The sequence below is a fragment of the Anser cygnoides genome, chromosome 4 (genome assembly GCF_040182565.1).
Source record: "Anser cygnoides isolate HZ-2024a breed goose chromosome 4, Taihu_goose_T2T_genome, whole genome shotgun sequence".
Taxonomy (NCBI): domain Eukaryota; kingdom Metazoa; phylum Chordata; class Aves; order Anseriformes; family Anatidae; genus Anser; species Anser cygnoides.
The window spans coordinates 20049904-20077748 of record NC_089876.1 but is presented as its reverse complement, the minus strand read 5'-3'; the positions used below and the strand labels follow the sequence as shown (position 1 = coordinate 20077748).

Sequence of the window (27845 nt, the reverse complement as noted above, 5' to 3'; positions counted from 1 at the left end):
GTTAGTCCACAAAGCTGGGACTAACCTCTCTGGTAGGGAGAGCTGCTGACAGAAAACCCCAGGGTAGGAGTGGAAACAGCCTTGTACTGTGGCACCTGCAGATTCCAGTCTATCAGTTACACTGACCTTAACGTCGAAGGTTCTTCAGGTAAGAGTGGCAACAGCAACACTGTACTCAGAACATTTGATATTTTTGTAACTATTTATATAAATGGTCAATTAAAAAAAAAAAAAAAGTATCTTCTTCATCTATTCAAAATAGTTTTGTTTTCTTCCTTACCCTCTCCATTACCACCAGCACCACCACCAATTTCTGGTGAAGACAGAAGGTACCAAGCACCCTTTGATAACAAGAGGACTTTTTATGAGTTGATTGGAGCCTTTACACTAAATATAACTATCAACCTTGGGAATGGAGAACACTTCCTGATGGGTGCTGTCTACTTTAGCTGCACCTACTAAAAATGGTGGGAGGCTTCAGCTGCCTGAAGCTGTTTACCATGGGGCTGTAAACCTTTGTGGCAGGAGACTGACGCAGAAGAGACACCGATCACAACCAATTTATTAGAACACTTATTTATTAATTAAGTTTTTATTATGAAAAGTAGATAAATATTGACATAGTTCATTCAATTATTTCCTCACACACAGACTCATAGTTATGGACCTGTAGTAACAGCTGAAAGCATATTCACCTTCATATATTTAGAAACCAAAGAAAGAAAAAAAAAAAAAGGAAAAAAAATATCAACAGTTCTTCTCGGTGGTCACCGCTTTATATAATAAACTCTGCATCTAATTCTGGACAAAGTTTTAATAATAACAAATGCATCCCAAGTATTTTGTTATGAGTCCCTCAGAGGTAGTGCTATCATTTACCTATCTGATCTTAAGTCCCACCTAATCTTATTAACAAAGACTAGATACTTTCATGTATCTTCTTTAAGAACTGTATGCAAGGTGTTGGCAATGCATTTCATACCAGAAAATAACTTTGATAGAAGTTCTGTACTTTGAGACTTGCACTGAAGGTCTCTAAATCGGCCACTTTATGGCCAGCTGAAGATGGAGATTGCAGTTTTGAAAAGACGATGATGATTTCCTCATTCTGCAAGTCTACTTGTAGGGATAGTGTGTGATGCAGTTTACTTCTTGACACTAGCTTCCTTATTCTCTGTTCAGTATTCTCACATTGTGCCGCACCTCCTCACAAAAACTGTCAAACAGCACAGCTGGAGTTAATAAACTGAGGAAGGATGCCCATTACCAGTTACAGACATCCCTGTTGTTTGATGCTTTCAGTATTTCATTATCTCTGCATCAGCACTGCCAGTCCTGCAACTGAAAAGCCATCAAAATAACACAGCTTGAAATGATAAATGAAAGTAACAGAACAACTGCAGCACAGAGCATTCAATTCTGTGGGCTTTTCTAGGTGAACAGAGATTTGTATCTGTTCTGTGGCAGTCTTATACTAGCGTACAAAAGGTTTATCCAGATGTGTCTGTTGGCTTAAAGCCATTGGACTCATTTCACATAGACAAATTTCTATAAGTGCTAGGAAAGCTAAAAAAAATTACACTTGATTGTTCTTCCTCAGACATATATTTTAGAAAGATACAAGGTTTCATTTTTTTTCCCCCTTTCATTAAGGAAAGGAAAATATAGCAAGGTCCAGGAAAAGCCCATATCAACCATAAATAATCTTATTGCAAAATGATTATCACTTAATTGGAACTGCTCAAATTAATTAGTACATTCATTCCTGAACTGAGGTTGGGTATGTGATTCAGGAAGGTATCAAATTCTCAATGAAGAGTTAACACAATGGATCAGAATTCTCTGACCCAGTTTAACAATTAGCTGGAGGTGATGTGATATGGAATTTAAATGTACACTCCAGAGCAGGGAGTTCTTTCATCCTTTTCACAGAATTTCACAGAAATTCTTTCATCCTTAATAAACACAGCTAAATTTAAAACTGGAATATATATTTCATTTTATTGTTATAAATATTATCTGCTTAGTGCCAGCAGCATATTTTCAGCTACTAATAGTGTACTACTCTCACCATTTGGCAGATCTGCAATGTATTCATATAGCTGCTGCATATAATTTTGCACGTATTGCAGAAGACTGAAATTGATAATTAGCCCTCACAATTTTTAAGTAGTGTCTGGCAATTAAGCCACACAGTTCCCATTTTGGTCCAGAGAAATTATACAGCTCAATTTCTTTCACCACTTAGGAGATCAGGAGCCAGCTTCTAACCTATTCTTACTCATGGGATAGCAATTTGCACATTCTAATTACATATAGATCGACGCCTTTTCATTGTATTTTTTTGTGTTTCAATTTGTATATCTTTCTGAGAAATTAAAAGTTATTTATTGTGATTTCAGCTGTTCAGCCTTGAAGCCATGTTATATCACAACTCTTTAATGATAACAGGGAAAAAGATCAAAATTTAAATTAAATGCAAAATGAAAAACAGATAAACAGACAAAAACCTCAGACCAAAGATCCCCAAAGATCTCTCTTATTAGTCTAGTAAACCACACACTTCTGGAGTATTTTAGTAATGTGTATGTTCTCAAGTGCAGATAATAAGATGGGTTTCCAAATTTAGACTTCTGTTAAACACAGAATAGGAAAATTCAGACATTCTTAGAGCTTCATGAAGGCACAGCTTGCTTTGAGACTTGTTGAGCTGTCTTATACATATCCACTGGGGAAAAATAAATAAATAAATAAATATGTATACGTTAATCCTATGAAAAAAGAACATTTTTTCTCAACACACTTGGGCAAATGCAATACATATAGAGGACCTAGCCAAAGATTGACTCATGTCATTAGAGTAGCCTAAATTCCTGTTTTCTGGTTTTCTTTCTGTAGTAGTTCTTTGCCCATCTGTATGTAATATGCCTGGCATATGATAACTCAGGATGTATGCATAGGTTTAAGTGCACAGACCTAGATCTGTTTCTACCTGAACTTAGCATTCTTTTTTAGAAATACTGGAAAAGAAGACTCAATAGTTAGTTATTAACTAGACTGACATTGAAATACAGTTCAGAAATATTCAGAGCACTTGGGATACAAGTATGCTAGAATCAACCCTTTGGAAAAAAAGAAAAAGTAAAAAGCATCAGAATTTTTTAGCCCATATTCAGAGTTTGAGAGGCAGAAGAAAACTAGGCCCTTACTTGCACTGACAGATACTTCCTTTCCACTGACAAATAACTATTTTTATGCACACATCCTTTGATACTGTATGCACTTCAGGTTTCCCTACTCAGAAAGTCAAGGAACTGACTTGCATGATACTGCAGGACCCTAAATTGCACACAGACACCTTTTTTCTTCTCCTTTTCACAAAGTTAATTTGAGTTAATAGTTTTTCTTGCACCTGAACTGTTTGCTGAAATAGTTTCTCTCCATTTTCTACCCCCTAGTCACTTTTTTTTTTTTTTTTTTGTTAATCCCTTGCAGGTATTTGGACTTAGCTTTCATGTTGTGCCTTAGTCATTTTTTCCTGAGGGTTTGCAAATTCTCTTAATAACCCTTTTTTTAATCATTTTTGTTATCCTTTTTTTCGATTCTTTCCAATTCAACATTATTTTTTTTTTTTTTTTTAGTATTATGGAACCCAAAATAGTGTAAAGCACTCAAATACAGTCTCACCAATCTGCACTGAGATAAAAAATTAATTACCTGCCCCCACTTCTCCTGACCTAATTCCTCTCATTATCCTGTACATGCTCAATGTGGTATTTGATGTTTTGCAGCATATCACTCTGTATTCTTCTGCAGAGTTTATGCTCTGCTCTGAGCCTGGTCTTTTCATGTAGACATGGAAATTTCCAGATTAGTTTTCCTCCATGTTAAGCTCTTTCACACTTCACATTTAACGTAATTAAAGGTCAATTTTGTTGTATGTAGACCCTGATCATAGGAGTCACAATGGAGTCTTCCCTACAGTCTAAGGTTAGAATAGATAGAAAAACGATGGTGTAGTTGGATACAGAAAATCCTTCCAAATCTGTAGTTATACTGAAAATGCAGAATGCTGTTTTCTGCTGGAGCTGTTTTGGAGAAGAATAACATGTGTTTTCCTAAGAAATGTGGCTACAACATAATTTCCTTACTCCAGTGTTCATACTAGGCTATGCTGTCCTTCCAATCTTTTTACAAAACGTCACCAGACCAATCCTTGTTATCCTGAATTCTGGTAATTATTTTTGCTTCTTTAGAAAATTTTATTTCATTTCATTTCATTTCAATTCATTTCAATCTTTATATGAACAAGATAATTTATTACAGAAATTCCTTTTAACTACATACATCTTGGTCGTGAAACTTGAGTGAATCTCACTGTACTATGGAAATGTGAATATCTTTCTTTCTTCCTTTACCAGTTAGTCCAACATACCTTACGCAGCAGCATAAATGCTCTCTGTTCTCATGGTGTTACTCATACAGGACCCTGTTCAATGTACAAAGATCTCACCACAGCAATGTGCAGCAGATGAAACCCTCCCTGTGTTTGCACGCTGTAAGGAAAAATCAAATGTTCAGCATAATATTTTTGAACTTGACCAATGACTTGACTCAATTTTATAGGCAGGTACTAGCAAAAATTATTAAGACCATATTCTTACTTTTTTTCTGTCTCCAGTTAACTTATTTTGTTCATGTGTCAGCAGAGTAACAGTATCTAGATTGGTAGACAGAGAGACAGATTTTGTTTGAGACAGGAAAATAAAGGATGTCTTAGTGACTCTTACAGCGCAGAACTTATTGCCTAAAAAGCAATTTATTGTATAACAGTATTGATGCCTATGCAAAGTGCAAAGCATACCTAATGAATAGTATAGTCCCAGAATTTATGTGATGCTTAACCTGTACAAGGTACTTAGCCACATCATTCCCTAAGACCTGACAAATTTTCAATGACGAGCACTGCAGACAGGTACTTGTTAACTCAAGAGTCAGGCAGCACCTACATATTTTATTATTAGTTCAGTTTTATGTTGATGATGGTTGCTCTTGACCTTACAGTCATATCTAAATATTTGGGGGAGTAGCCTCATCTCTAAGTTATGTAGGCTTTCTTACTCTTTAGTCAAAAGAAAGAGAGAAGCATCTCCCAAGGGGCAACTCATTTTTTCTTAGACTCTTACACTAGTGTTGATGAATTATTTCTGAGAGGCAACATACTTTCTCCGATGGTTCAAGAAGAATACTAGATAGACTAACGTGAACCGTCTCCCTAACTTATAGAGAGTGAAGGGGATATGATATAACTGGCACCTGAGGTAGCTCCAAGGAGCAGTGTGAACTGTTGTTATGACACTGGCATTTTGCTAGCCAAAAGAAGACTGCTAAAGCCAAGCAAAAATATTTTATGAATCAGCCTTGTTTGGGTGCTGGTTCAGTTGTATCAACAGTGTGGATACTACTAATTACAGAAACGAATCTGAGCTTCTGATGACCGTGGCAGAACTGCTGATGACCTCTGCTGAGTACCAATTAGTCAGCAGGCAGACACCAACATGAAAGCTGATGGCTGAAGGTAAGTTCATTATGCTAATGTCAGCCTCTCTGGCCACAGTGAATAAGTGCATCATTGATGAAGCCAGGGACTCATCTGCATTAGTCTTCTGGTCAGCAGAGTGCTCTTGCATCAGTTTTCTTCTGATAAGGTGCTTCATTGCTTTGAAAGTGTAGCTCTGGTGGATATTGATAATATTTCTTGCCTGTAATGAAGCACTAAGTTGGGATGATACATCTGTCAGTGGATCCTCAATAAAGAAAGGAATATTTTCATACTTTTGGCCTGATATCTTATGAATCTTGACTAATTAAATTGCAAACACACTATTTGCCATTTAATTGCCACACCTGTTTATTTATTTTATTCCTTTGGAACTCTGAAGTTTATTCACAAAATTTTGAACATATTCTGGAAGCAGTTTATTTCTTTATAAATTGAAATTTCTGTTCATTTTCATTAGGAAGTGAGTATATGTAGAACATTATCAAGGTATCTGAAAGCAATTAAAAAAATGAAGCGAAGAACACACATTTTTTCACATTTTTGTTAACTGGCCTTTTGAAAGTGTTACTACCTTTGTAGTTTTTTTAGTTCATTGCTGATAAAGTTCTCTGATAGGAATACCTCCATGATAAATGCAAACACAAAAAAAGAAGCCTGCAGAGGATGGACTCAAGGGCAAGTAACCTGGGATGAATTCAGAGAAATTGTTCAAGCAGCCAAGAATCAGCTTAGGAAAGCTAAACTCCTGATAGAATTAAATCCAGCCTGGGATGTCAAGGGCAAAAACAAAGGCTTCTATAAGTATGTCAGTGATAAAAAGAAGGCTAGGGAAAACGTGGGCTTTCTCCAGAAGAAATGGGAAAGCTGGTTACCCGGGATATGGGGAAGGTTGAGATACTTGACCACTTTTTTGCCTCAGTCTTCACTGGCAAGTGTTCTAGCCACACTGCCCCCCCATTTGCAGAACACAAAGGCAGGGATTGAGAGAATGAAGAACTGTCCACTGTAGGAGAAGATCAGGTTTGAGACCATCTAAGGAACCTGAAGGTGCACAAGTCCATTGGGCCTGATGAAATGCATCTGAGGGACCTGTGAGAACTGGTGAATGAAGTTGCTAAGCAACTCTCCATCATATTTAAGAAGTTGTGGCAGACTGGTACAGTTCCTGCTGACTGGAAAAAGGGAAACATAACCCCAATGTTTAAAAAGGGAAAAAAGGAGACCTGGGGAACTACAGGTTAGTCAGTTAAACCTCTTTTCCCAGCAAGATCATGGAGCAGATTCTCCTGGAAACTATGCTAAGGTATATGGAAGACATCACAACAGCCAACAGGGCTTCACTAAAGACAAACACTCGAAGAGTTGCAGTCAACTGCTTGATGTCCAGGTGGAATTCAGTGATGAGTAGTGTCCCTCATGGCCGGTATTGGGACTGGTACTGTTTAATATCTTTATTAATGGCATATACAATGCGATTGAATGCACCCTCAGCAAGTTTATCGATGACAACAAGCTGTGTGATGCAGTTGGCATACTGGAGGAAAGGAATGCCATTCAGAGGGAACTGGACAGGCTTGAGAAGTGGGCCCATGCCAACCTCATGAAGTTCAAGGACAAGTGCAAGGTGCTGCACCTGGGTCGGGGAAATCCTAAACAGCAGTACAGACCTGGGGATGAATGGTACAGCTTGACAGGAATAGATTGAGAGCAGTCATGTGGAGAAAGACTTGGGGGTGTTGGTTGATGAAAAACTCAACATGAGCTGGCAATGTGTGTTTTCAGCCCAGAAAACCAGCTTTATCTTGGGCTGCATCAAAAGATGTGTAACTAGCATGTCAAAGCTGATTCTCCCCCCTCTACTCCACTCCCATGAGACCTCATCCACAGTACTGCATTCAGCTCTGGGGCCCCCAGCATAAGAAAGACACAGACCTGTTGGAGTGAGTTCAGAACAGGGCCATGAATATCAGATGGCTGGAGCACTTCTCCTATGAAGACCAGCTGAGAAAGTTGGGGTTGTGCAGTCTAGAGAAGGCTCTGGGGATACTTTATTGCAGCCTTCCAGTACCTAAAAGGGGCTGACAAGAAAGTTGGAGAGGGATTCTTTGTCAGGGAGTTTAGTGATAAGACAAGTGGTTATGGCTTTAAACTAAAAGGGATTAGATTTAGGTTAGATATAAGGAAGAAATTCTTTGCTGTGAGGGTGGTGAGGCACTGGAACAGGTTGCCTAGAGTAGTGGTGGATGCTCCATCCCTGGAGGTGTTCAAGGCCAGGCTGAATGGGGGTCTGAGCAACCTGATCTAGTGGAAGGTGTCCCTGACACACTTGGACTTTGGCAATCAGAGAGGAAGCTAAAACTCCCTCCAGCTTCCAGTCTGGGGGTTTCTTTCTGATTACGGATATTATAGACAAAAAAAAAAAAAAAAAAGTGAGATATATATACAACAGGAAAAGGAATAAAAATATACATATGTAAATGTATATGTGGAATACATTTTATGAGCCAGAAACATTATTAATCACTGCTTAGTCTTTTCATAGTGAGAAATTATACCAATAGTAGTGGACACAGGCTTTCGTATCTTGTAAATTTTTCTGACTCTGAGGAATTTCCTGAACTCTCGCTTTAATCTTTCAAGTAGTCTCAGGAGGAAGATATTTAGCCCAATCTCTCTTAGTCCATAAAGGATCGCAGAAACATAAAATCTAAAACTGGAAAAGATATACTGTATCATTAGTCTAACTCTCTGCCAGTACAGAATAGGTCTCTATATTACATTTACTATCTTTTCTCCACTATTGGCTTTAGTATGCTAAATTCCTCTTGGGAAAATATTATATTATTTTATTGATTTGGTCAGTAATTTTTAATAAGCCTACTCTCTCCTCTTTTTATATGACCCTGCTTGGCATTACACCTTCAAATATTCATAGACCTGTCATTATAATCCCTTGAACTTTCCTTTGGCAAAGATAATGTATATTTAACTTTTTTAATTTTTTATTTTTTCTTCCAAACCTCAGTACTTGTAGTTTTCCAGTCAATCACTATACTGTAAATCTCTGTCTCCTTTTGGTAAGATAAGAAATACAGTCAGAACTACCCTGAGTGAAAGCACTTTCACATATTTTCCTCCTCAAATCTGGTATACAGAGAGCCAAATCTTTTCCATGCAGTGTGACAGAAACAAATAAAAAATTCTCTGTATGATATCAGGATGGAGAAATTCAAAGTTATGTTCCCTAAAAGGTAAAGTTCACCTTACATAATTTACTCTGCTCTGCTTCTGTTATACTCTTCTGGTGTATTCATGAAGATATTAAATGTGATTTGAACAATATTAATTAGAGATTAATCCCAACCAAAGATAATATCATTAATTATTATTCTTCACTTGTTTTGTTTCAAGCGCTCCTTCTATTCACTGCTAAACATATAAGGTTTATTATGATTTCTTGAAAAATATTTCACATTCACCCTTGATTTAATAGGTTAGAACTTGAAATAGAAGAGTTAAGCAGTGCCCATTATGTCCACTGCATTAATCCTACCTTCTGTACCAAATTGTGGAATTTTCTTTGATGGGAGGTTAATTTAATATGACTTCTTGCTTATGAACTTTTGCCGCCTGTAATTTTTCTCAAGGTGCTAAAGGATTTATTGAAGTATTTCTCTGATCTCATACTGGTACTTACTTAAGAGACTTGAAAAAACTAATACTACAAATGACCCAGTCTAGTCCCTGAATTCTCAAAGATGACATTTGGTATTTCTAATTCTGATACTATCTTAGTAAGTCTATTTATACAATTTGGCCATGTTACTTGTTTCATGTATATAACATTTAAAAGATATATTCTTTGCCATTATTGCATGTTTTACAATTTTTTCCATATGCTCTTTAGCTACTATCAGCCACGATTAGTTTTGCCTTCCTTCTCAACAAAGGCAGCATATGAAATGCATTTGAAAAACAAAGTGTCATACTCAAAAATCCTGCTAGTGACAGTCCATCTGCCTGAAGAGCAGTATAGACTATGGAGCAGACAGTGTGGAAGTCGGTGTCAGAGATTATAGTTCAATGTACTGGAGACTGAACAAGAAGAAAGAAAGAAAAAAAAATCAATGTTTGCTATTTAGATATTAAGAAAATTCCACTTATATTCTGAGTTCCAGTGAAAGAATTCACTAGGTATGATAATCATCCTCTGCTTCCCCCAGACTTTTGCAAGCCATAGGGTTTTATAAACACTTTTATTCAATAAACATATACAGAGTATATGAAAACAAAACAAAAACAATGTAATATGGATTCAATTTTATTTGATATTATTTTGTACTTAATATCTCAAGTAACATAATAAAACAAGAATGCTTTAGAGATGATATTACTTAATAAATTCAATTGTAGCTTTCAAATTTTTATTTTGTTTCTGGGTTTTTCTTCTCTTCCAAGTGCCTATTTGGTCATATAAGAAAACAATTTGATGACAGTTATAAACATACAAATATCAAAGTTAGATGTACTGTTCCAGGACAATGTAATAAAATGTTGTAGAATTACTACGGTTATAAGTAGTAGCAAGATATTTTGATATAAGGCTTTACAATTCAAAATGTTTATCAGGGCACTGCGCACCTCTTCTCAGAATGGTATTTGAACACTTCAGACATCTGGTGCTTTATCAGCTTCTATAAAAGCTTCCTAAAGAAATCTTCAAGAAAGAGAATGCCTACAGCATGAAAATGTTTTATAGCATAAACATTGGTTCCTGGACCCTGCCTGTCAGCATCACTAGTAGCACCAAATTTCAGGTGAATTGAGAACTCAAAATGCAATTAATTCTTTCTTTCAAATTAAATACATAGTTTATAATTACACTAATTTTCTTAAAACCTTCAATCAAGTGATGTCAAAGAAATACAATTTTGTCTTTAGCATTTTACTTACAGACAAAAATGTAAAGGAGTTCAAAACCAAACAGAATCAATGTCCTTCATTCTATCCATGTCATCCCATTTATTCTGCCAGTCAATATTTCAAACATGAGCCATATCCAGTTTGAAGAGTCATACTGTGTTAAGTTACTATATGTAACACAATATGAACAATGTAATAGGTATGAAGCATCAAAGAAATTGTATATCTGCTGAAAGTTGATGTAATTTTCATTTGATGATAAGAAGTGCAATGAATTTTAACCTGTTACTATGAGGCTTATTGATACTTTCAGGTTATTAATGCACTGAAAAATGAATTACGTTGTTACATGCATTTGAATACAATTATAATGTGCTTCAGCTCCAGTGGGAATGATGAAACTTCCTAAAAATAATAATGTAATTTCCTTTTCTTCCTGCACCATCCCTTCCCTGTCAGTGTGCCATTATGTTACAAGAACTTCAGGTACTTTGAGCTCAATATAAGCAGAAAAAAATTAATGAAACTTTACCACAGAGTGGGATTTGAACCCATTTATTCTGGGTCCACTGAATTATTAAGCAACTCATCTCTCTAGTATCTGGGAAAGAGCCTTTTGATTAAAAGCTCTATTGAAAGGTGGTTTTAGTAAACTTTAATTCATGAAAACTTACTGAGTCAAGTACATTGGTGATTTGCAATTATAAATGTTTTATATTTTTATAGCTCTATCTTCATCATCAAAGTAAATTATGTAAATATATGTGTACCTATTGTAAGGATGTTTGTGTATGTAACACACGAATATATGTTTCTGTGTGTTCTTATATGCACATGTAATGCACACATATATATATGTAGAAAAGGGAGGGAGAAAGATGAGATGATTATTAATATAGCCAAGTTTTTATTAATATAAGGTGGACGGATATTACTAAGGCAGATTATATCCAACCCTTGAGGAAACAGATAGATATGAACAGAAAGCTCCTACATTTTTAGAATTTTTTTCCATGGTGGTGGATGTTCGTACTGGTAGATATTTGAGAGGATTATAACAAAGCCCTGCATCTATTTCCAAGTATTCATTGAGCAACATCAGTGGAAATGATCTATAAGGAATCTGTGTTGATGCTCATATTACCTTTAACTAGTCAAGGTGTATACCCAACAAATGATAAACCCTAAACCCTATTATTGATAAGTATAGCTCTTCAGAGGTGTAAGTTTTAAGCATCTCTACACGAGGGATGATGAGTCCACTAATGCAGAAAAACAAACAAACAAACAAACAAAAAACTCCTGAAACAAACACTCACATCAATTATGGGGGCCAGTGAGGTCCCATTTAAGCAATTTCCTAGTCTTTATACTTTATAGACATGTTTATTTAATATCAGTTCAGTTTCAACACAACTTGGAACTTTTCTGATGACGCTGAATAAAGACTAAATTCAAATAAATGTTGATTGTTTCATCAATGAATATTGCTAAAACTGCTTGTAGTTTTGGTGATTTCTCTGCTGATTTTACTTAGTAGATTTACTCTTTTAATTTTGGAGGAAAGCAAAGAACATCACATTTTATTCTGCTGGTCCAAGAGCTCTCTTAACAAAACCTTTTGCAGTTTTATTGCTTATCTCCTATGGTTTTTGTTTTTAGATAGTTAAACCAGTTAAGAAATGTAGTGCCATAAAAGTTTGTAGTGTCAATTATATTCAAAGTAATTTTGGTGTTTTGGCTAAAAGTATGTAGAAAGAAGAAGTCTTTAGCAATGCAGAGATGGGATTTTCAGGAAATGGATTTCTATTCAGGACCTATAGGACAGAAATGATACTGATGAGCAAAGACACAGTCTGCACAACTGTGTTGGTGATGTATATTCTACTGAATAAATTTAACTGACTTCTGTCAATACATCTCATTGTCACAGAACTCTGCAACACATATTTATACTCAGAATGCCGTATTTTTCTCTCTCTTGCTCACCCTCCCTCTCTTCTTGCCATGTATAGCTTGAGCATTCTTCTCCGAGTTAAAACTAAAAACAGGGACCCTCACCCATGTAGCCCAAATAATACCCAACTATTGTATCCTGCTATGTTAGACAAACACCTGGCAAGGTCAACTTAATCTAGTGCTAACTGTAGTAATTCATCTTTGGAGTCAGCTGAGTCATTGCAAGGACCAGATTCAATGTTTGCTGTCTGCCCTGCAGCAGTTATATTTTCATTTCTGAGTACAATATAGCGAAACAATATAGTGATATTGTTTATCCTGGATATATCTCCAAATCATCTAAGATGCTGATATCAGAAAGAGAGCTAGTATTGAACTTTCTAGGACAAAAAGATTTTTTCAGTACAAGACTATGGTTTCTATGCCACCTATTTCTCTGAGTTTCGAAAGGTAGTGTGAAATATACTCATTAGAGGAACCTGAATTTGGAATTTTTCAATAACTTCACAGCCAGTTTCCATCTAAACCAGAGAGCCATTAGAAAGGGTAATTCTGTCTGTAATTACCCTCATCCACTCACCAGAGTTCCCTAGCTATTCAATTGCATCAGCTCTGCGGATTTTGAGCTATGGTATGAATCACAGTAAAAAATAAAGAAATAAATTTGCTGTATTATATGACCAATCTACATGTCAAAAAATGGAATAAAAACGTGTATGAGAAGAAAAATTGACCAGTGTGCATCCTTCATCTAATTCAAAAGTAGACCATCATGATCTTCTACTCTGTTCTCATGCGTATATTTCCAATGTCTGCTTAGTACCAGAAGTAACAAGTAAGCAGCTGAAGAAAGAGCTGGATCATAAAGATGAGCCAAACAAAAACACAAAGAAATAAGAAGGGTAGGATCATATGAGGAGAAATGACAGGAAGGACAGCAGAACCACCTGTGTAAGTAGCAATCCTCAATTAAATTAGATTAAACATAACACAGAACTTCCCCCTTTGATCAGTCTAAAATGATTATGAAGTCTCAGGGCTAAAAGTTTGATTATGTCTTGATTCAAAGCTTCTTTGAATTAAAGTCAGCTGTGAAGACAGTAGTTTTAATTGATTTAATTTATTTTCTATTAACACAATTTGCAGCAAGGAGCAACAGAAGGTGTCATTAAAGTTATCGGTGATAGACATAGTCTCAGGTGATAGCAAGCAACTGATACCATTAAGGAAAGGTGCTGGAGACAGAGGTAGAATAACTGCCCTCTGACCATTGTTTCCAAAGAGTCCTGACTTGGTCCCTGTTGTTCAATATAGCTATGAACACTGAGGTATGAGTTGTGGGGATTTTTTTAGCATTTTTCTTGATGACAGTGAGGATTAAAGTCCAGTTTAAATGTACTGTCTTCTAATTTAAACAGGTTAAGGATAAGACAGATGTTCTCAGCCACATGATTTTTTTCACGTTTGGGTTTTTGTTTATGCTTTTATCCTATCACCTATTATTTACCTCCTTCCCAATGTAGAGGTTTCATCATCCTACTTTCACCATTCATCAAAGAAGAAATAGTTTGCCGCAATATTCAGGATTAAAATGCATCACTGACTTTCTTGAAGTTATTATATTGTTTCCTTATGCACTGACTCTTTTCCTTATGAGTCATCAGCACTGAAAGTATTTTTAAATGTAAATGCAGATTAAGCAAAGTCCTCTATTGAAGCATCCGCAGAATAAACTCATCCATTTCCAGTAAGGCTCTCTCCATAGACTTCATTGCATTTATGATGTGGATTTTGGTTGGCAGGTGATCAATCAATAATATCTGGTAAAAATCAGTAGTAATGACTGCCAGTGTTGGGAGTTTAAAACTAATGCCATTTTTTATAATAGAATATATTCAATATAGTCAGCAGAGGCTTCAAACAAGCTATTGAATGTAGTTAGAGAAAAATGTTTCAAATTATGTAGTATATACACCATGTAATACATGGAAATTATATGCATTCTTCCAGCGTTGGATGTAAAATCAATCCTTTTGTCAAGTGTTCCTATTGTAGTCTGCCATGTTGGAGACCTACATTCAAACAAAAGACTCAGAAGGTTGGGCACTTAGCTTCCAGGGAGAGGAGCCTTCTGTCATTCAATAACTCTCCTCAGTTGCAGTCGACAAACGAGCTACTGTAGGTAAGACACTTCAGACAAACTTCTGAAAACCCTGTTGATAAAGTCTCACATCTGAGGTTAATGGCAATACCTAAGGTGTGGGAGTCATGTAATAAGCGTAAATTTGACTTGGAAAATTAAAAACAAAGAGCAGGAAACAAAGTAAAAAGTAACACTAGTTTGAAGAGAATGGCATTATAGTCAAAAGGAGTAAATAATGAGGAACAATGCAGTAAGATACATGAGAACTTAGATGATTTAAATGCTGGAAGATGAAAGCTAGTTCAAAGCAGCTAAATAGAGAGCAGTGACAGGTTCCTAGGGAAAAAAAGGATATCAAACAATTGGGTGTGTCATTAAATATAAGAAATCAAAAGGTAAAAAGAGTCTAAAAGATAATTCTGTGTGCAGCATTAAATATGAATGATAAGTAATAAGATGAGAAAAGAAATATCTATGTCTAACATTAAAAACAAAGGAACGTTACCAACTATGCCTAAGTAGGGCAAAAAGGAGCCAGGTACAATTTATTAATATAAACAAAATCTAGAAGAAACAGACTAACTAAGAAGAGAACAAAGGAAAAAGAATCCACTTTCAGATAAAAAATCTAGAATATTATATCTTTGTTACACTCCTAGGAGTGTATACACTTCTCATTGAAGTACAATTAAAAACTGCCAGGATGCAGTTTTTGCTCACTGTACCAAAGCCTCTGCTAAACTATCACCACTGTGAGCTAGAATATCAAACCTAGAGCTTGTTTTGTCCATGGTCTTATCTAGAGGATGCATTTAGGCCTATATTATGATTCTGTAAGAAAAACCAAAGCAAATCAACCCCCTGTGATCCAGTCTCCAGAAAGGGAATGGATTTCCAGAAATACCTGAGGCACCATGAATTACATATCAGAAGCATTCCAAAATCTCACATAGGGATCTCACTAACACCTGTGAAAATCTGGACCATAATTGATGCTAGAAGAATTTTTATCAGCATGAGTTCTAATGGATTAAGTCCACTAAGCCCATCAGTGTTTAATCTTGCTACTCTTTGCTACATAATTCCTAATTATGACATAACAACATTAAGAAACTGATGTAATTTTTTTGTCTTCTTCAATGCAGGCCATTTAGTCATTCATTAAGACAATCACCTTGTCATAGCTAGAGTTGATGAGTTCTTCTTTTTTATGGTTTTGAGCCCATGTGAGTGTCCATAACAAATCTTTCCTGGCATGTCATTTATAATTTTCCATAAATTTCTCCTTTGGGATTTAATTTATATATAAATGGTGGGTGATAGTCTGTGTGTTGTGTGCCTTGGTTTTGATATTTTAATTAAAAGGTAGAAAGTTATCTTGTTTTTCTCTTTTTAGATTAGAAATGGAGAGCACATATTCAAAATGTAAGCATTCAAAAGTGAAGAAAATCAGACTAGACTAACTGAAGTACTGACTGTAATAACTAAGAATATAACTACATGAAATATTACTGTCTCCCAATCTAACCTCTTCATTTAGTACCTTTTTACATACTGCTAACTTAATGTGCTATTAAAAGATGTCGAAGCTCAGAATTTGTGATTTGTTCCAGTTTCTAGAGGTAGAAGGGTTCACTGCAGCTTTAGTTCAGCGCTTTTGCTCAATGAAGCAAGTTCTGTGAGGCTGCTGGTGGCCTTCTAGTATCCTTCATACAGGCAACTATGCAAAGTCAAATTGTAGCACTCCTATATTGATAATTCAGCCTAACTTGGCAAGATTTTCATGGCTGTAATGCAAGGCACACTGCAGGTTTATATCCTGCCCCAGCCAAGAGTGTGAGAGTATTATAAATTCTAACCGAACAGAATATATGAATTGGATATTCTAGGCAAAGCAATATACTTTTCTCTACAAGAAAGAATGAATAAATAAATAAATAAATGAAAATCACAGGACTGGATCCCCAGTGTAAAAAGTGAACAACAATCCCTCTATCTCCCCTCCAACCCAAAAATCTTTCAGACTTCTCTAACTGCTAAAAGTGAAATTTCCAATGCTAAATAATCAAGAATTAGCATTGTTCAGGATGAGTCTGTGAAGATTACCTTTTTGTTTTTCTTTTTTTTTTTTAAACCCATAAATAATGTAAATTAATTTAAAAAAATATATATATGCAACACAAAATTGGGTAATAACCTCACTAAAAGCCTGACCTTGGTAAGTCAAAGTATCAAAGTTAGAAAAAGCCTTGCATGAAGATGAACACCTCACATGGACACAAGAGAAGGATACAGAAAGAATAGCAAGCTCTTGCAGTGGCCTTCAATACTGGTCACCAGTTCAGTCTTGGACTAGTTAATATCACCATATTTCCTAGCACTCCCCTATGCAATGCAGGTATATTTTAATGTGGAAAGGAGACAGAAGCTAGATACGGTAGACTATTTTTATGTTAAAAGATCTTATTCCTAATTTTCGCTATGTTCTGTAGTGAATGAGGAGGAGAAAAAGAAACAGATCAGTAGGTGCTGTTCACAAAGCCTGATACTCTAGAATTGCAGTATCTCTGTGTGTGTGTATTTTGTCTTATGCAGTTTAGGCTCTTCTACAGACCCGATCTGTTAAGGGCCCAGTAGAAGGGATCCAAGCTAGCAAGCAACTGCATACCACACACTTTACACCCAGGAAAAATGAGGGCATTGTGGAATGAAAACAAAGCAGGTGAAATGATCCCAGAATGAAAAAAGAGATTACATTTTTAGCTTTAGCAGTTGTGGAACACAGCCTGAGATGGATCTCAGACCTATGTATATATAGCAAAGACCGGGATGCTTTAAAAACCTTTATTTTTACAAATGTGACCAAGCTTCCCATAAGTGCCAATTGCAATTCCAGGTCTATTATATACTCTCAGATACCTATTAAATATCCCTTAAAAAGACAGCATTCACCTGTTTTAAGGGATCACTACGTTTCAATTTATCTTCATATTTATGTAACAATAATTTTGTCATTTGGGTAGACTTAACTGTCATCATTCTTTTTACTCCCTCTCAGTCAAGGTGTACTGCTTCCCCTCCCATTCCCCCTAATATTTTTTTTTCTTTAGTCCTTCTAAAATTACACCATTGCTCTACATCATAAGCAATGCTTTGATGAGTGACTTCTTATCTCTGGGCATACACATTGTTTTCAAATTTTCTACCAGCAACTCTTGTATTTTGAGAGGAGATACTCTGGGTTTTTTGTTGTTGTTTTTTTTTATTATTTTTTGTTTGTTTGCTGTTTACTTTTTCTCCAGATAATAGGTAAATGAGCTGATGATAATACACAGTCCTATCTAAAAATCTGTTCTCAATTTAAATCAATCATTTATTCCCTCTGCATGAACATCAAACCACTCTGAGTTCAAAGATTGTTTATAATCTACTAATTCTAGCAGATTCAGATGTGATCATCCAAACGTAATCTAACATTTTAGGAAAATTTAACATGCCTAGACGACCTTCACATTATTCTCCAGCACTTTCTCAGAGATACACCAGTAATTATTTGTTCCACTTTTTCTATTTTGTATCTAAGTTCAGTTCATTAATTTGACAGAAAGTTTTCTGAAGTATATGTAACCTCTTCAGAATGATGCATGGCAATATTTTCTGAGAACAGACTGAATGAGAATGAGCAAAAAGATATCCCCAGATTTTTTTATAAATAAGAATCATGAGGGTCTGTCAAAGTCTTGCACTCTTTTCCAGGTATCAGATCAAGTTGAGTAGTTCAATAGTATACTCAAAGTAGTGTGTATCTTGTATTTTAAATTAATTATGCTTGTAATATAGAATTTATTGTTCTTTGCTTCCCTTTCTTCTAAACTAATTCAAACACTGGAAGAGTTTAGCCATGGAATCACAGATCACAGAATAATCACAGAATCCTTCATAGAGGAGAAGGGCTGTGTCTCTTGACCAGCTGGAAACACTCCTTCCTGTTCAGCCCAGGAGGTTGTTGGCCTTCTCTGTTCCAAGGATACATTGCTGGCTGATGTTCCACTTGGTGTCTACATGGATTTGTTAATCAGATCTGCTGAATAAACCTGTCTCCTTTACTCAATCCAGGATCTACTTTGTTCAATTCAAACAGTTCTTGTCAACATCTACTCTCAGAGCCAAGTGATTTTTCACTTCAGGAAAGTTTTGAAAGACACTGCAGTGTTTGGTAGGCTTTCCCAACATTTTTCTTTGAACAGTAATTCTCTGTGTTAACATATACCAACTTAATCTTCTATTGCTTTAGAGCAATTTTCATCTCTTTTTCCCATTACACTCTTCTTTTGATCACACGACTCAGCATTTTTTTCTGTGAACCAAGCTCTCTTCCTCAAGATCTAATTCTTAGAAGGCAATCCACTTTCTGAGATGCTGTGTGATACCTTATACTACAATTACTGCAGCCCTCATTCAAATAACTCCTTCCATTATGTTCACAGACTTTGTTACTTAGAGTTGGTATTTTCAAGGGTACTTGCTGATTATTTCTAGATACGTTTACTGTAAACTTTAAAAGACCAAAGCCATCTTTCTCAAAAAGTGATCTCCTTACCACAGAGGTATATATTTTCTTTAAAATCATATTGAAATCATTATGGTTGTACATCTAGTAGGGTCTGGGCTCTTTTTCTGTTTGGTTACGACTATATGTAAAGATACCTCCTCTCTGAATACCCCATCTTACTGTTAGGAAACTGAGTCACATCTTTTAAATCTGTTTATCTATATATAACTGATTTCAATGGGAATTTGGCACTTACACATTTCAGACAATGCAGACCAGCAGAAGTTTGTTTATTGTCATGCAAGAAGTTACAGCAAAGGAAACAGATCACTAAAATTCCCTGTTCCTAGACTCGCCTTTCTACTCTACTAGATATATTTGACATTAATATAATACATTGCAGGCTATTGGTATTATAATAGGTATCTAAAGTTGACATTAATTTAGATGTACTTTTAATCTTGGTAAATCTGAAAGCAGATGTATGATTTATTCGAAGTGAAATAAAACACTAAGAAAAATAACACAAATATATTTCAAGCAAAATGTTCCAAGCTATGCAGCAGCAGAAGCTCGGACTGAGGAAACATACAAAATATAAAACCTGTCACTTCCTTGAATGTTTTTCTTCACTCTTAACTTCACCAAAGAAACTACATAAGATTAAGGTAATAATTTCCTTATTAACTTATAAAAATAACATTTTCAGAAACAGTGATTGTATTAAGAAGCCTGGAGTAAAAATGAAATGTACCTCCACAATAATACACTACAGTGAGGAAAAAAATAATAATTTGCAAATTTTTGTGCTGCTTAATCCAGAGGAAATTACAAATAACATGACAGAAAATGGAAAGAAATGAGACCTGTATTGTATTAGCAATGCCATCTCTATATTAACCATAATGCTAAGATATTAACAAATGTTATGTATATTAATACAAAGGGTCATTGTTAGAATAATTCATGAACCTCAAAAGAGCTCTTAATGTGATACAGATACTCTAATGCATTGACATGTCATTAAGATCAGAATTATTTGTACTGAAGTATTCACAAGCTGTAGTGAGTTTTGAGGGTTGATTTATTTGTTTCTAAGTACCATCTATAGAGGTAAAAATATATATGTAGGCAACAATTGCAGGCAATTTATACCACTGTTGGTTAAGGACTCTATCGCCCAAGGATTTGACATTTGGCTTCCACTAGACAGAAGGAAGTTTTCCCCAGTAGAGGAAAGAGCATTGAGATGATGAGAAGCTGCAACTCTTTTGTTGGAAACAGTGATTTCAGAACAATTTCAAAACATATTTCAGAACAATTTCAAAAGTCACAAGCTAGAGGACTACATACCTAATTCAGCTAGTATACTACAATGGCTGACTTCAACTAAAGCAAAAAAATTCAAGGCTCAATAGCTTTTGTAAACCTACAAGCTGTTCAAGGGGTCCTCTTGTTCATTCAGAAGCCCTACCAGAACTGCATAAGTATAATATAAATGTCAGATCCTGTTCCACTGATAATACATGCAGTGTAGTAAAAAGGTAATAGAACCAAAATCAAGGAAAATATGAGAATCAAGGATCAAGTAATAGTAAGGAGACCAACCACATAGTCCAACCTGAACAGCAATAAAAGAAGGTGAGTAATGGAGGTCCTATTTGTATTATTTAGTACCTCTTTCATCTTTCACTCTGTCCTGGAGGGAACAGAATCCACCTCAGCACTGGCATTCCTGGAGGTGGGTGCCAGCACAGCAACCCCACATGGGGCAGCAGGACAATGCTTTGCTTCTGAAAAGGACTTTCTCTTCTCCTGGCCCTTTTCTACTGACTGCATGCATGCACTTCTGTAACTTTCTTTTTGGATCTGGAAACTAATTAGGAAGAGGAAGAAACACTAGGAATACTTGGGTGACAAGAAGACTTCCAATTCCTGCAGTGGCAAATCTGAGCTGGAACTAGACTGGTTCCTTTTCAGGTTGAATGTGTTAGATATTGGTGAACAGCTGTCTCCCTCTCAGATACAGTATTTTTAAGACACTATCACAACCTTAAAGATGAATCAATTGCTAAGATACTAATTAGCTTGGTACAAAATACTAGTCTCTCTTAATTAAGCCAATTCCATATGGACCAAAGAGGTCTCCTAACTGAGGTTTAATCTAAATGGAAACATTTGTGACTAGGAGCATGGTATGAAAAAGACTCATTTGATGAAGTTGGTGATTTTCTTAAAAGCTAAAGAAAGGGGAGAAAATAGTACCTATAAACTGAATCCTGTAGCTTCCTCATTTTTTTGTGAAATGATGTAGTTTTAGCCATAAAAGATTTTTATGACATTCTTGGCCAATATGAGCCACTCAGGTTCCTATCATTTACCAATTTTGTTATGATAGCAAAATGGCATTTTTTAATACCATGCTCACTCAATCTCTCTCAAAATCATCACTTGACAAACCAAGGATGTAGATATGTAGGATGTTTTCAAATTGTCTGTATTTCCACAGTCAGAACTAGAGACCATGGTATATTACTATCATTGTACAAAAATTGACTGGCACTTTGACAAAAATCAGTACAAAATAACTATTTTCCCTCCAGCAAAAATGGGGCATTGAAATGCCACAGAGTTTGCAGGGTGCTGACTCTCCATCTTTCTGTATATTTTCTATTGAATAAAAGGAAGTTCATGGATATCTTCACAGTACCCATCTAGGGCAGGAACATAGCCAAAATCCATTTCATTTGGTCACAAATCTTCTGTGTAGGATTTACAGTTCTTCTGACAGACTGTGGAGGCTGTGTTAACTCACAGTCTGAACTGATTCTCAGTCTGCACATTTTCATTACCACTAAGAGAATACATTTGCTCTTATGACTTACCTACTTCTTGCTTTCTTTAGTGAAACTGTTCATTTGAGGACAAGGGAGAAGGAATTGTTACTGTGAAAGGAATATCCTATATTCTTTCAAAATTCAGCTTCACTTGATGGAAAAATTAATCACATCACCCTTGAGATATTGTTAAAACCCTATACATCACAATTTATTCTCTTGTAACATACACCTAATTACTTTGATAAACCTACTCTTTTAATAAGATACCACCCCCATTTTATATATTATGTTGAGTTGCAAAAAAATACACTACACCAGCATAGCTCCTAATTTAAGGTGGTCTTACAAGCATGAGATTGAAGGAAATATAAGAAAAATTCTTTTTAACCAAGGCAGCTATGGACTTATTTTGAAAATGATTGTAAAAATGAAACTGGGGAACCACTGACAAGCAGATTTTATGTATCCAACATCTCAAGTCCTTGCGGATTTTAAGAAGAACCTGCATTACATTTTGGGATTGCCTGAACCAAATGAGTTTCATCATTGTTCACCCTGGAAGAAATATTCTGGTCCATTCTGTTAACTGTTAAAATCACTCACCTACATGGCAGATGACTCCCTATGATAGTATTGCAATACAACAATTTTGTGTGATGATCCTGGTCATGTTAAAATAGTAAAAAATGCTTCTTTTTTTTTAAGTTGCCATACGATTTATTTACACTTTAAATCTGTAAAACATTCCCTGTTTCCTAAAACAAAAGGAAAGTACAAAACAAATTTTAAAAGAGTAATAAATACTAAAAAAATATATATCTAATAAAATTAATAATAATAAAAAAAAAAGGATCATGTGTATCTCAATAAGTCTTGCTCCAAATTTGGAATAAATTTGGAATAAAAGAATACTTATATTTTTTAAAAAATATTTTGTGATCTATTTCTCATTTTCTAAAGGAACTGTTAATATAAAATAACTGGTAATATAAAATAATTTTTAAAATAATTACTGAAAGGGAAAGTCTATGCATTTGAAATTTCCAGCTAATATGAATGAAAAGGGGAGAGAAATTGCAGATGATGCTAAGAAAGGGGAAATAAAATAGACTAACACTGGTGACTGAAAATTATCTGAAAAGGGACGTCTTTCAAAAAAAATCATAATATACATATTAAAGTGGAAGAGAATCCAAAAATTACATAAAGTAAGCAACTATCACAATAACAGAGGGTATTATACTACATTAAATTGATAAAATATCCTCTCCTTTCCTTCTTCAAGATGTTTTCTATTTTTCATGTTAGATAGAAAAGCAGACAAAGAGATAATTTTGTTTTGCTGTATCTGGTTGCTGCCACTCAAGTGAATGTGTTCCAGAAAAATGTAGTATTTTTTCAGAGAGGACAAGCCTATAAAAGAAACAGTAAAGGAGAAAAGTAAGGAAGTTTATTTTAGAAAGAGGATTCCTCTCCACGTATTAATTTCTTGTTCCTATTCTGTGTATTCTAGAAGCTAATTGTAGCTTTCCGTGAGCTAGTTAAGAGGGTTTTGTTTTATAGAACACACAGGATTTTTTTTGTCTTGAAAAACATGGACAGCTAGTTTGTCTATAAGCTCTGTGCTTTGCTCAGATTCAGTCATCTAGCTCTCACACAGTTTCTTTTTCCACCATACAGTGTCCAGAACAGTTGTTTGTTTTCCCTTTCCCTTTTCCATTGTTTACTTAAGCTTTATATTATATCATTTATTTTTTAGATTGTAAGCGACTGGGTTTGGGATTGTGATCTCTATATAAAGCTTGTCATACACCTATCACAGTGTGACACTCAGCAAACCATATGTTTTATTCCAATTAAATATAAAAAAGCATGAAAAAGATTATTTTTGTACTTCGGTAACAGAAAACATGAAATATCAGTCTTCTCTAGGAATAGGAATACTTCAGTAGGAATATTACAGTAGGAATATTTCTCAACAGAAGGGAAAAGTCTTCTTTTAACAGATTCTGCATGTGTAGATTTCAGTATATTTCTATTCATACAAACTCATATGATAAATTCTTTTATTTTATTTATTTTATTTGAAACCTTTTCCTTAAAGCAAGCATTTGTATTTCAACTTTAGGTAAGGTTCTAAACATTAGCATTTGTGTGCATTTCTTTCAGCCTACCTCATCATTTTCTTGTTTCATGCCCAGGGCTTAGCAGTTGGAGTTTAAAAACAGCCAGCTTTAATGTCTATGACTGACATGTAATTTCTGCTTACTTGAAAGCTTTTTTTTGCTAACTTTGCCTTTTTTAATGTTCTTTCCTGTCCATAATCACAAAGCTACATAAGCTCTTTTGTGGTTTAATAAATATTGTCAATTTTTAAAGATCAACATGGTGTGTATTCTTCTTCAAAGATAGTTATTAAGTATATACAAAGAAGCTTGTTAAATTTGTAGATTCATTTTTGTTATTATTATTCATACTGCTTATATTTAAATGAGGAAAGGTAATCCATTAAAGAGGGTGAACTGTCAAAAATATTGCCGTATCTATAATTAAGTATAACCTTCCTGGGTTTAAATAATATTATGGTTATGACACAAACCAGCAAAAGCCCCTGAATTTGAAATTAATGCTCTACCTTCCATTAACACTATTTGTTTTCATGGGAAACACAAAGCCATGTGAATGCAAAGGATCTATTTAGCTCATAGCTACTCTAAAATCTCCTATTTTAAAAAGTGACAATTACAAGTAAAGTGCCTATTTGTAACATATACGTTACATATCAGAACCTTATTTTAAATGCTTAATGACATGTATCTATCTTAGTTCTGCAGAAATATTGTTGAGAATTGAGCCTTTAAAGGATTCAACATCATAGTTGTGCACTCACCTTTGTTTCTCATTATCTGATGAAGTAAACTATCTGAGAGATACAGTAAATGCAGTTTTCTTTTTCACACTGCTGAGAAAAAAAACGTATCATTGCAGCTGGAGAGGCAGAAAAAATCTAATTTTCTTCACCCCCCAAATGTTTGTTGAGTTGTTTTCTGAGAAAAATGTTTTGCAAAGCATCTTGAAATTACCTGTAAAATAGAAAACATGTGTAGGTGAATTATTTATTACACTGATTTTACCATCATTTAACTGGGGTTGCAGGCAGAGTTCATTTGTGATTTGCAAATGGATTAGTTTTAGATTAATAATAAAATGATGTTAATGAATCTGCTTGAATTTTGCCTCCTATGATCCTTATCACCCCACTGCATGGCAGTATATGTGTAAGTAGCTACCTGCTGAGACATGTATATTCAAAGACAAATAAAACACATGAAGCCAGGAGTTTCATAGTTCAACCATCCCACACTACAATTAATTTATAATGGATCTTTAGGTGGTAAACTGCAGCTATTTGGTCTGATGACTGCACGCATCCTTTCTTCTGTTTCCTACCCAATTGATTTGCCAAATATATGTTTACAACTTATTTTTTCTCTCATTGTAAACATTTTAATTGATAAGAAGTTCCCAGCTTACATTTTTGGCATCTGCTATAATACAGTATTTTATTAGTATTTGAAGTAATGTATTTAGACAATGAATTATTTCAGTCAGTGAAATAGTTCTGCTCATTGCTCATACAGAATTGAAAATTCTCAGAAAGAATTACATGAATTACATGACGGTTCATCTTGGCTTTCTTTTTGTGACAGATTTTCCACTAAACAAAGAAACAAGAAACAAAAACCAACCAACCAACAACAAAAAGTTTTTTTCAGCCATTTTTGAAGTACTGGATTTATAGTAAATTGTCCAGAGCCTGCAATCTGCAGGTTCTGTATTTCACATATAGTAAAAATCACTAATATTAATCTCTACTATGACCAATAAGGGATCAATTAACATAAAAATTTGGGGCAAAGCATTTCAAACAAGATAGTGATGGAGGATAAAACAGAAATGAGTGCAGAAATATTCCAAATGTATACTCAAAATAAAAATTATTAGAAAGAACCCAGTCTATCAAAATTCCCCAGTAGTGCATCCTATCTCCACTGACTATTTGAATGAGGCTGTTCAGGTCAGGAAAACAGTGATGCAAGATCTGCTAGCACAGCAAAGTCCTCCTTTCAAGTTGTGTTTCTCTTACTGTACAAGGGGTCTTGTCTCTTTTCTGAGTTACCTTCTTTCTTAAAACAAAGAACAAAAATGAACCTTCAGCCATTTCACTTTCATTTTTGTGTATAAGATTAGTTAAAATGAACACCAGCTAGTGCATTTCATGCACTTGTCAAATTGGACATTGTACCAAATGAATTCTTTGTTAAGCTTTACTTTTCTTTTAAAGTAGCTGTAGTACTTATAATGAAGTATATTGAGAACCTATTGCTCATTTGTTATAATACAATAGAATACAGTGCTTTAAATAGTTACTGCAAAAAACATTTCCATAAGCCTCTGTACTTATCATTGTCTAATGTATTATATCCATGTCAAATTGTAGCATATTTCAAAGTAAAATAAAAATGTTCAGGAGAAGGAAAAGAGAAATATAATTGAATTTAATGTTAATCTCAAATTATAGAGTTAGCAAAAAGCAGAAAATAACATAAAATATCTTTTTCATAAATTCAAATAAATTATGTTTTTAAATCCATGGAAAACCCTTCAGAGTTGTGGGGGTTTTTTTTGTGTGGTTTTTTTTTTTTTTGAAAAAACTTCAGAGCAAACCTTTGTGTTATAAACTGGAAGAGTACAGAAAGAGCTGTTTTCCTTATTACACTGATTCATTGCTTCTAAAGCCAGAGAAAATATCAGTGCTACTATATCCTCTTCTCTGGTTAGAGAATTTAAGTTGCTTCTGTAATTCTTAATAATTTGTTTAACTGTCATTTTAACAACATCATTAAAGCTAGACACAATGTTGGTCTCTCCATCCTGCAAAGATAAATAGTAAGGCTCATCTTTAAGTACACACATAATAATACTGATTCTAGGCTGTTCATACACATTAAGATAGTAGCATCTGTAATTTTTTGTATATTTGCTTTGCTCAGGCAGAAAGAATACATTGCTCTCTGAAGTGTGATGTTCTGATTAAGAAAAAAAAAAAGTAGTTTGGGATGCTAGTGCTTTAAAACAAAATTATCTGCTTTCTAGTTCTGACAAAAAAACATAAAGTAATGGGTGCACATGTACAAATATATCTTTCAGCTGAAATCTGGAGCTACCAAAGCATCTTGCTCCCAAGGATCATTTGAAGTCCATCCAGAATTCAAGCTTATCTAGTACATTCATACTTGACTTTGAAGGAATAAGGTTTTGAGAAGGACCTCTGAAATCTTCAAAAAATTTGTTTTGGTCATTTGGAATACTGTTCACTTTCCTGTTAATGTTACACTTAAAATATATTAACTTTCTTTTGTTTCTGTTTTTGAATTTAATTTCCTGAATTAGTATTCTATAACATGTTAGCTGTACAGTGGTTTTATGCAGGTTTTGAATGCAGGTAATACAGGTTTTGAAACTTTTCTGATAAGGAGCTGATAAGGAGTATTTTGAAAATTCAAGACAAAGTGGAAGACAAAAATAAAAATATAGATGTAGCAATCTTCAAAAAAAGGTCATGAAAACAACTTTTGTCGGTTAGTATTCAGTAGCAGAATGGCTGTATTCCTAATCTCATAACATGACCTACAGCATAAGGCAGAAAAATCAAAGATCAAAAGTGAATAAGAGCAAATATAATAAGTAGCTTGACTTCATACAGTAAAAATATTTATGTAGAAATCAAATGTCTTATACTGAAGATTTTTAATCCAATACATTCATAAGGATTAGGTATTTCCTATGTTTCAAAAATATAAT

General features: G+C 34.7%; 1 long non-coding RNA gene across 1 annotated transcript; it reads right to left on the bottom strand.

Moving 5' to 3' along the window:
* Window positions 1-901: 901 nt before the first annotated feature.
* On the bottom strand, window positions 902-26027 carry LOC136790653 (uncharacterized). Its single transcript, XR_010830996.1, has 3 exons — window positions 24871-26027; window positions 4436-4556; window positions 902-1341 (listed from the first exon to the last, which is right to left on the bottom strand). It is a non-coding gene; the product is annotated as an uncharacterized lncRNA (long non-coding RNA).
* Between the last annotated feature and the right edge of the window lie 1818 nt (window positions 26028-27845).